Source organism: Prionailurus bengalensis, chromosome B4 (assembly GCF_016509475.1).
Source record: "Prionailurus bengalensis isolate Pbe53 chromosome B4, Fcat_Pben_1.1_paternal_pri, whole genome shotgun sequence".
Lineage (NCBI taxonomy): Eukaryota > Metazoa > Chordata > Mammalia > Carnivora > Felidae > Prionailurus > Prionailurus bengalensis.
Window position 1 is genome coordinate 82,303,136 of NC_057358.1, and position 11,614 is coordinate 82,314,749.

General features: G+C 40.8%; 1 pseudogene; it reads right to left on the reverse strand.

Moving 5' to 3' along the window:
* LOC122473643 overlaps positions 1 to 11,614 on the reverse strand; it is a 12,163-nt pseudogene continuing 549 nt past the window's right edge.

An 11,614-nucleotide genomic window follows, 5' to 3' on the forward strand; every position in this document is an offset into this window, starting at 1 on the left:
TTAGGCAAACATTTTTGCATACGCTGCCTTCTCTCCATCTTTCTGTGCCTTTATCTTTTGTTTAACTTTCAACAATTCTGTCTAGATAGTTTTATCTTCCAGTGCTGTCTCCTGAGCTTTCTCAAGATCAGCCCATGCTCGATCATATTCCTTTAATCCTTGCCATCCTTGAGCTCACAGTACAATGCTTTGGTATTTAATGGGTCTATTTCAAGAGCCTCCAAACAGCTGTCAATTGCTCCCTGCCAATTTGGCATCTTCAGTTTATCAGCACCAATATTCAGCATGCAGCTTAAAGCTATAGGTTGCCGCTTCTATCTGTCCGTTTTCTCAATAACAGCGTTTGAACCTTCCATATATCTTAAAACTTTTGTATATTTTGGGGGGCGCCTGGGTGGTTCAGTTGGTTGAGCGACTGACTCTTGATTTCACCTCAGGTCATGATCTCACAGTTCATGGGATCAAGCCCCACGTGCTGTCAGCGCAGAGCCTGCTTGGGATTCTCTCTCTCTCTCCCTCCCTATCTGTCCTTCCTCTGCTTGCTCTCTCTCAAAATAAATAAATAAACATTAAAAAAACACTTTTGGGGGCGCCTGGGTGGCGCAGTCGGTTGAGCATCCGACTTCAGCCAGGTCACGATCTCGCGGTCCGTGAGTTCGAGCCCCGTGTCAGGCTCTGGGCTGATGGCTCGGAGCCTGGAGCCTGTTTCCGATTCTGTGTCTCCCTCTCTCTCTGCCCCTCCCCCGCTCATGCTCTGTCTCTGTCCCAAAAATAAATAAAAAAACGTTGAAAAAAAAACACTTTTGTATATTTTTAATAGCCATCTCCCACTTCTGGATTTGAAAAAAAATATTTCCATTTTTTTTTAAGACTTCTGTTATTAGTAAAATTTTATCTGCATCTTTTAAATCTATACATCTGCATCCTCAGGGAAATCTGGACGACTGTCACCAGAACCGTCTTTTGGGAATATCATCCCCTTCCTTCAGTTCTCTGTATTCTGCAATAATGCATAATTTGGCAAGGTTTTCACCTTTCACTTCTACATTTTCCAATATCCTTGCCATACCCATTCCTTTAATTACTTGTGCCAAATACCACATGTTTCCCATCCAAATGAGGAGTGCAAACCATTGTGATTAAGAACTGAGAACCATTTGTATTGCAGCCCGCATTTGTCATGCTCAATAATAGAAATTTTCATCTTCACATTTTTTACCATCAATACTTTCTCTACCTGCCCCATTTCGATATGAGAGGTCTCCACCCTGAATCATAAATTTCTTAATAATTTGATGGAAAGGGCACCCTTTGAAATGGAGAGGTTTCCCAGTAGGATGTCTAATGCCTTTTTCTTCTGTATCCAATATTCAAAATTTTTCTGCAGTCTTGAGTACAACATCTGCAAACAATTCTAGGACAGTTCGACCAATTTGCTCCCCTCCAATGTCCACAGCAAAGAAGATGGGGTGGGGGTGAGGTTTATTGGGGTTGGAGGGCTTAGTTTGGGGGTCCTGGTGCGACACTTTGAATCCCAGATGTTTGGGAGTGGACTCTGATTTCTTTTAAGTTAAAAAGCTCTCCGGGGCACCTGGGTGGCTCAGATGGTTAAGCGTCCAACTCTTGATTTTGTCTCAGGTCATTATCTCTCGGTTACACGGAGCCTGCTTGGGATTTTCTCTCTCTCCCTCTCTCTCTACCCCTCTTCCACTCGTTCTCTCTCTCTCTCTCTCTCTCTCTAAATAAATAAACTTTAAGAAAAAAAACCTCTTCTCTATTCTCCTATATGCCTAGAAAATATTTTAGCATTTTTTATTATATTATTATTTTTATATTTATTTATTTATCTGAGAGAGAGAGAATGAGAGACAGCACATGAGAGCAGGGCAGAGGGATAGAGGGAGAGAGAAAGAATCTCAAGCAGGCAGAGCTGGAGGTAGGGCTTGATCTCACTAACCCTGAGATCATGGTCTGAGCCAAAACCAACAGTCTGATGCTTAACCGAATGAGCCACCCAAGGTGCCCCTATAGGCTTAACCGACTGAGACAACTGGGAGCCTCTACAGGAAAAATATGTTAGATGATTAGTATCTTAGGTTCAAACTGTCTCCACAAGAACACTTCGACAATTTACACCACCAGAAATATGAGTATACCCATTTCCCTGATAACCACACTGAGATTTTTTTTTTAATAACATAAGAGTAAATTGTATCTGGTTGTTTTACTTTTCATTTCTGATAAAGACACACTGCATATAGGGGCACAAAGATGACAATATAATTCAGAAGAAAATGGAATGACGTCTTTGAAGTACTGAAAGAAAAAAATGTCAACCTATAATTCTATACCAACTGAAAATTGAGTTATCTTATTTCTGACTATGACAAAGTAACTGGTGTCAGACTAGTCCTCCCATTACACACACACACACACACACACACACCCCTAGAAAACTGCCCAAAATATATGAAACAATTGTTTTAAGATATTGGGCAAAGGCAGCATAGGGTTGTAATCCCTGAGGGAAAAGGAAAGAAAAATTGTGTGCACCTTCCAATTATCCCAACTACCTGCCCATAAATACTCTTCACACTATAGCACAGGGATGGGAAACCCAACAAGAGTACAGGGGTTTTGTTGAGCTGAGGAGACAGAGATTAGATTTTGGGGAGGCTGAGGAGGCTAGATTCTATGAGAAAGTCCTAGAGAGAAGAGAGCTATGCAAAGAAAGAGCTCCACAAATTTGCATAGTGGTCCAGTGTCTTTGGCTGAATAGCAGGCTACATGTGCATAGCGTGACAGAGGAAACTTCTTGAAACTGACCAAAAATCAGCTACCAGGTAAAGAACAACTGCTGGGGAATTATAAAGTCAATAATTACTGGAGTTCACACAGGAATGGAAGAAATTAGAGTTCCAACCAGTCAGACTGGAGAGACTGCGTCAAATATTCAGAGCATTCATTAGATACCTTAAAAAAGCTGTCTTAGGAGTAGACGCCTACTAGCCCAAGAGTAAAGTTACTCTAGACCTTCCCTCACAAAGTTTAAAAACTTGCCTCAAATGAATCAAGCTGATATGCAAGTAATTAGCTGCCTGCCAGAACAAAGCTTAAAGAAAGACAATAAAATCCAGAAATTCGATGATGTAACATTTACAATGTCCAGCATCTAATATACATACTCCCTCCAACCACCAAATAAATAAATAGATAAATAAGCAAAAGAAAAAAAGAAAATGTGATCTCTAGCTGGGAGAAAACTTAAACAATAAAAACAGACCCAGAAATGAAAGAAATTATGCAATTAATAGGTAAAGACTTCAAAACATCTTGATATAAGTTCAAATAGTCCAAAAAAACCATAAATCCAATGAGGAAATAAATGGAGACTAAAAAAAAGAAATGAAAAATACCATTGTATGACCTTTAGAGAAAATTAGATGATAAAGTTGAAAAGGTCAGTGAACTTGAAGATGCAGAAGTAAGAACAACGTAAACTGAAGCACAGAGAGAAAAGGAAGATGGAGGGGAAATAAGCAAGCCTCAGCGACCAGTTGGATGATATCAAGCATTCTACCACACACATAATCTAGAGTACTGGAAAACAAGGGAGCAGGAAAGAATATTTGCAGAAATTATGGCAAAAAATTCACCAGATTTCATGAAAAAAATATTAACACCCAGATCCAAATAAACTGATGAACCTCATGCAGGATAAACACAAAGAAAATTATACCTAAACACAGCATAACCAAATTGCTGAGCACCGATGATAAAAAATAAATCTGAAAAGAAGACAGAGAGAAAGATATATGGCACAGACTGAAGCAAAGGTTAAGTATAAGCATTAACTTCTCATCAGAAACAGTGCAAGACAGAAGATAATGGAATAACACCCTTAAAGTGCTAAATGAAAAAAAAAATGCCAACCTAGAATAGTATTTCCAGTGGATGTAAAAATGAAGACAGAAAAGACATTTTAAGACAAATAAAAGCTGAAAAAAGTTATCACTTATAAGAAATGCTACAGGAGGTTCTTCAGATGGAAGAAAGATGATATCAAGTGAAAACTCAGATGAACACAAATAAAGGGAATGGAAATAGTAAATTTGTGGGTAAATATAAAAGACACTTTTTATTTTTTTAAAATTTTCTTAATGTTTTTATTTATTTTTGAGACAGAGAGAGACAGAGCATGAGCAGGGAAGGGGCAGAGAGAGGGAGACACAGAATCAGAAGCAGGCTCTAGGCTCTGAGCCATCAGCACAGAGCCCGACGCGGGGCTCGAACTCACAGACTGAGGTCATGACCTGAGCCGAAGTTGGACGCTCAACCGACTGAGCCACCCAGGCGCCCCTAAAAGACACTTTTAAAAAGTTCTTTAAGGGGAACCTGGGTGGTTCAGTCAGTTAAGTGTCCAGACACTTGGTTTCGGCTCAGATCATGATCTTATGGTTGGTAGGTTTGTGCCCCAAGTCAACTCTGCACTGACAATGTGGAGACTGCTTGGAATTCTCTCTCTCTCTCTCTCTCTCTCTCCCTCTCTCTCTCTCTCAACACAACTAAATAAACTTTTAATAAATACAATTTATTTATTTTGAGAGAGAGAGAGAGAGAGAAAGAGAAATTGCATGAGCAGGGGAGGGGCAGAGAGAGAGATACAGAATCTGAAGCAGGCTCCAGGCTCTGAGCTGTCAGCACAGAGCCTGATGCAGGGCTCAAACTCGTGAACTGCGAGATCAAGACCTGAGCCAAAGTCAGACACCCAACCGACTGAGTCACCCAGGTGCCCCAATAAATAAACATTAAAATATTATAATAATAATAAATTAAAAAGTTGTTTAAAAGATAATTGACTCTTTGGGGTACCTGGCTGGCTCAGTCATTAAGAGCATACAACTCTTGATCTTAGGGTTGTGAGTTCAAGCCCTGCATTTGGTGTAGAGATTAAAAATAAAATCTAAAAAGGGTGGCTGGGTGGCTCAGTTGGTTAAGCCTCTAAATTCAGCTCAGGTCATGATCTCACGGTTCGTGAGTTCAAGCCCACATGCTAACAAGTCAGAGCCTGGAGCCTGCTTCAGATTCTGTGTCTCCCTCTCTCTCTGCCCCTCCCCTGCCTGCACTCTGTCTCTCTCTCAAAAATAAACATTTACAAAAATAATAAAATAAAATCTAAAAAGAAGATAACTGATGCTTTAAGACAAAAATAGTAATAATATACAGGGGGATATATGTAGAAGTAAAATGTATGACAACAATAACAAAAAGGATGAGTGAAAGGAAAATGGAAGTATACTATTGTACAGTTTTTACGTTACACATGAAGTCATAATATTTGAAGGTAGTCTGTGGTAAGTTAAAGATGCATATGGTAAGCCTTAGTGCAACTATTGAAAAAATATATATAGTTAATAAGAGGAGATAAATGAAATACCAAAAATACTCAAAGATCAGCAGGAAAACAGGAACAAAAATAGATAAGACAAATATAAAACAGCATGGTGGTAGATTTTAATCCAACCACATCAATTAAAATTGTCTCTTTATGCATTTTGCCATTTTTTCTATTACAGTGGTTGTCTTTTCTTGTTGATTTGCAAGAGCTCTTTACATATTAAAATATAAATCATGTCATGTATGTTTTCTGCCTTTGATGTTATCTTTAGGAAACCTTCCCCTTCCGAACGTAGATAGCATTTTGACAAGAAATATGAGAGGAGTATAAACTTAGACACTGAGGTAGAAAGGCATAAGCTATATTTGGGAAATAAACATTGAGTAGAAGAGTTTGGCTATAAAAGGCATTTTAGGGAATCACACAATATAAAAATAGGAAGAGTCATTCAGGACCAGAACATAGAATGCTGTCTTAAACTGTTCAGGCTGCTATAATAAAATACCACAGACTGGGTAACTTATAAACAAGAGACATTTATTGTTCACAGTTCTGGAGGCTGAAGTCCAAGATCAGGGTGCCAGCATGGCCAGGAGAAGGCCCTACTTCAGGTGACAGACTTCTTGTAACTCACGTGGTGTAAGAGTCTAGGAAGCTCTGTGGGGTCTCTTTTATAAAAGCACTAATCCCACTCAGGAGGGCTCCACTATCAAATCCTAATCACCTCTCAAAGTCCCCACTTATTAATACTATCACCTTTGGGGGTTAGGATTTCAACATGAATAGGGTGTGTGTGTGTGGGGGGGGGCACATTCAAACCATGGCAACTGACTTGACTATTGGATAAAGGAGCTTGGTCTCCACTGGGTAGACCAAAGGGAACCTCTAAAGGTTGATTTTCTTTTTTTCTTTCTTTTTTTTAATTTCTTTTTAACATTTATTTATTTTTGAGACAGGGAGAGACAGCATAAACGGGGGAGGGTCAGAGAGAGAGGGAGACACAGAATCTGAAACAGGCTCCAGGCTCTGAGCTGTCAGCACAGAGCCTGACACGGGGCTGGAAGTCATGGACCTCGAGATCATGACCTGAGCCGAAGTCGGATGCTTAACCGACTGAGCCACCCAGGCGCCCCTAAAGGTTGATTTTCAATACCATAAACATTGGGAAGATAAATCTTGTTGAAGATCGAAGTGTATAGGACAGACTGGAGAAATGGGTGGTAGAGAGAGATTGAAGTTGGAGACCGGCTAGTATACTTTTGCAGTAATTCATACAGGAAGTGATATCCACCCATATATTGAATAAGGATAAAAATTATATGATTACCATAAAAATCAAAAGCCTTGATCCTCTTTCAGTGCTTTGTTTTAGACAATTTGAACAATAACATTCAAATAGGAGGTACTGGATGGGCAGGTTTTGGAGATGACAGGGCTAGGGAAACATTGAGAGTTATTAGCACAGAGGTAATTGTTGAAATAATAGGAGTAAATGAAGTCACCAGGGGAGACTTGTGGATTTCTAGGATATTGGAAGGCTCCTATTTATCCTTCCAGAATGAAAGCCTAGGTGCCATCTCTTCTAGGAAACCTTCCCTGATCACCATCTCCCTGGCCCCCCCACCACTACTGACTTAGGGGTCCTTTCTCTGCTTCCACAGAGCCCTGTGCATGCCCCTATTTATCACACTGTATTATTGTTGAGTGTTTCCTCTTTTCCTTGAGCTTCTAGAAAGCAGGTTCTAATTTTTTTTTTTTTTAATTTTTAATGTTTATTTTTGAGAGAAAGAGAGACAGGGCGTAAGGGGGTGGGGCAGAGAGAGAGGGAGACGTAGAATCCAAATCGGGCTTCAGGCTCTGAGCTGTATGCTGTGCAGCGTTGGTGGTATAGTGGTGAGCATAGCTGCCTTCCAGGCTCTGAGCTGTCAGCACAGAGCCCAACACACGGAGCTTGAATTCATGAGCTGTGAGATCATGACCTGAGTCGAAGTCGGTTGTTTAACCGACTAAGCGACCGAGGCGCTCCAAGCAAGTACCAAAATTTTTTTAATACAAATTTTTTTTTTAACATTTATTTATTTTTGGGACAGAGAGAGACAGAGCATGAACGGGGGAGGGGCAGAGAGAGAGGGAGACACAGAATCGGAAACAGGCTCCAGGCTCCGAGCCATCAGCCCAGAGCCTGACGCGGGGCTCGAACTCACGGACCGCGAGATCGTGACCTGGCTGAAGTTGGACGCTCAACCGACTGCGCCACCCAGGCGCCCCTAATACAAATTTTTAAAGTTTATCATTTATTTTGAGAGAGACAGAAAGAGCATGAGGAGGGGAGGGGCGGGGGGGTGGGGAACCCCAAGCAGACTCTGCAGGGTCAGCGCAGAGCTGGATGTGGGACTCAAATTTATGAAACTGTGAGATCATGACCTGAGCTGAAATCAAGAGTCAGACGCTTAACTGACTGAGCCCCCAAAGCACCCCAGGTACTTAAACTTACTCAACTTCGTGTTCTCCTGGCCTATAGAAAGCTCTTGAAAAATGTTTGCTGAATATAATCAGATTCTACGATTTGTTGCTTTCCCAAGGAAGATATCCTTTAGTATTTCCTCCCTTCCCTCCTCTCAGCCAATTCTGTTGCCCCATAAACCAGTTACTCTTTTTGGGGTATAACCTCCACCTTTTTCCACTGCAGTTCAGCATCTTCTTTGATCTCTAGGGGGGAATGGAAACCATTTCTGATCTCTTTTGAGAGATGGCAATACTGACAAAAAATTTTACCTTCTTGATCCCAGATTCTCTAACCTCCTCAATTTGTAAAAGGAAGTTATAGTTGGAGAGGAAAGGGAGATCTATATGCCCTGTGATGGAATGCCTGGGAACTTGAAAAGAAAAGATTTTCTGACTAAGTAACCCTATCCGCTAATTTCAAAACAAGCTGGAGTCTAGCGACAGGCTAACTTGCAAATACCAGCCCCTCACAGCACCACCTAGTGGATAAAAAGAAACTAACATGGAGTGTCTGGGTGGCTCAGCCCCTTGAGCCACAAACTCTTTTATTTTGGCTCAGGTCATGGTCCCAGGATCCTGGGATGGATCCCTGCCCTGGGCTGAGCATGGAGCCTGCCTGGGATTCTCGTTCTCTCTTCCTCTGCCCCTCTCCCCCACTTGCACTCTGTTTCTATAAAAGGATAGGATAGGATAGGATACGATATGACATGACACGATAGAAAAAATGAAAAAATATATAAAAATGAAATGAAATAATAAAATAAGATAAAATAAAGTAAAATAAAATAAAATAAGGGCTCTGAGACCATGAAGGTAAATGGCCAATTCTAAATTAACTCACTTTCAGATCTCTAGAATCTTTGCTATTTACACATTAGGAGGAATCATCAGCAAAGGGGAAAGAATTGCCAAATAAATAGTAATATAGCTTCAAGAGTATAAAAAAAGCAAGGAGCTAATTTACTTTGCCATAAGCTATAAGGGCCCATTGGGGAAATAATTAAACTAATAACCTTCTACCCCAACCATCCCAAAGAGAGAGACCAGAGAGAGAATGTGTGATGCCCCAGCCCCTTGGTATTGATTTTATCAGTGGCTTTCAAATGTATTTTTCTGCAAACCAAGGTAAGGAATACATTTTATATCCTCACTCAACACTGGAAACAAAATTATCATGAGACATATTTATCCTTATTAAGCATCAGTCTCTGCTATTTTCTAGTCTACTCCACTTAGAAACACCACTAGTAGGGTGCTTGGCTGGCTCAGTCAGTAGAGCATATGACTCTTGATCTTGGGGTTGTAAGTTCAAGGCCCATACTTGATGTAGAAAATACTTAAAACCTTGAAGGAAAAAAACTCCAACATCCTACTGGCCAGAACTTTCTAAATTGATTTCATGACTCACATTTTGAAAAACACTAGCCAGTCTATGTGTAAATTTTCATCCTATATCAACACTGATGTTTTGCTAAGGAAAAGTGCCCCTACAGAATTGAAACCAAGTTCACCATATCTCTTCCATGCTGCCAAGCCTTTGTGCACAGTTGCTCTCCCCTACCTGCCTTTGTTGAGATATGAGTCATAATCTTCTTCAAAATCCAACACCATCATTAAGTCTTTCCATTCCTCCAACCAGAAGAAATTATTTCCCTCTTAGTTCTCCCTCAAAACAGTGCTGGTACCTCTACCCTAGCACTTAATTAATGTGCCTAGTACTCAATTAGTGATTTACACAACTTATAGCTTCCTTAAATGAAGGTTCTACATACTCATAATTGCATCCCTGTATTCATAATTGCATCCCTCCAGACTGGCACAATGACTAACAGGGCCCAACAAATATCAAAATAAACTTGTATAAAACTACTTAAGATCCAGAAAATTTAGAAGCACCTGGGTGGCTCAGTTGGTTAAGTATCCAACTTCGGCTCAGGTCATGATCTCACAATTCATGAGTCCGAGCCCTACATCAGGCTTGCTGCTGTCAGAGCAAAGCCCACTTCAGATCCTCTGCCCACCCCCCCACCCTGCCCCCGTCCCTAACCCACTTGTGCGCTCTCTCTCAAAAATAATTAAAAACATTAAGAAATACATTTTAAAAATAATTTTAAAAATAAAGATCCAGGAAATTCAAAGGTTTACTGAGGTAAATCCTTTTGCAAAGCACTTAATCTCTCCCTAGTAATAGTTAAGTATGATTCCCCTAAAACATCTGAACTTATAAAATATCGAATATCTATATACATAAGCCAATTAAGCCTTATTTATAAAATTTTCGTAATTGTGCAGGGGTCCTACAGAAGGAAACTCAGGCTTTTAGTCTCACACTGAGGTGCCCAGGCAAGTCCTTACTAATGAGCTCAGCCATTTGAGGCACAAATTATCCCTCATCTTCTGTTTCTACACATGGCTTGTGGCCTTATTCATTAAGTATTTGAGAATTTACTATTTGGGGTAGTGTGATGCAATGATAAACAGTCCCAGGGCTGGATGAGTGCAATGATCTAACAAGGAGGAGGGCTAACACGGAACCGAGCATAACATAATATAATAAATCCCATCACAAACCTAAGTAAGGAAGCAAGTTCAGAGAGGCATCTAAATTAATATTTGAAGCTAATGGAAGTCTTCCTAGAGAGGATAACACTGAGATTCAAAGGCTAAGAGTTGACGAGGCAGAAGGGTCAGCAAGAATATTATAAGCAGAGGGATCAGAAAGGACAAAGCCTCTCTGAGGCTCAGAGAGAATATGGCTCTTTTAATAGAAAGTAGTCAGTGCACTCGGGAGCACATTTTGACCAGAGCTGAAGAATGGCAAAAAATGAGGCTAGATTGTATGGGACGTTATGAGTCAGGCTAAAAACTCTGAACAACGGAGGCAGTTCATTACAGTTGACTTCCCTTCCATTGGTCTCTACACTAGCAGCTGGCTAGAAAGAAAGATTGTGGTGAGGGTGTGGGAATCAGATATGCAAAAATTAAGTGACAGCTCTAAATGCCTCTTCTTGTATTAGTTTGTCAGACAATGCCATCTTGGGGTAGCATCTAAGAAAGTAAAATTTCAGAAGAGCTGCCCCAGTGATGCTGTGAAGTGGATTATTTTTGGAAAGAAACAGTAAGGAAGGTACAAAGGCCCCACTGTTATGCAGCAGGATAGTAATGACACATGTAAATTAACATGTCAAATTCAATTTGTTCTAAGTTTCCTTTTATTATAACCTAATTACTATTCACTGAAGTCTGAGCAAACAGGTACAGAAATCCGGGTCACTAATTTGGTCATACACTCACAATTTTTAAAAATTAAAAGGAATAGGGGCGCCTGGGTGGCTCAGCTGGTTAAGCAGCTGACTGTTGATTTCAGCTCAGGTCATGATCTCACAGTTCATGAGATCGAGCCCTGCCTGGGGCTCCACACTGGGCATGGAGCCTACCTGAGATTCTCATTTTCTCTCTCTCTCTCTGCCCCCTCCCCCTGTTCACATGCTCCCGGAATGCTTTCTCTCCCTCTCTCAAAAAAGTTAATGGGGGGGGGGGGGGCGGGTGGAGGGAGGAAGGGAACCTGGGTAGCTCAGTTGTTGAGCATCTGACTCTTGATCTCAGCTCAGGTCTTGATCTTGATCGCAGGATCATGGGTTCAAGCCCGGTGTTGGGCTCCACACTGAGCATGCAGCCTACTTGAAAAAGAAAAAAAAAAAAAAAAAGGAA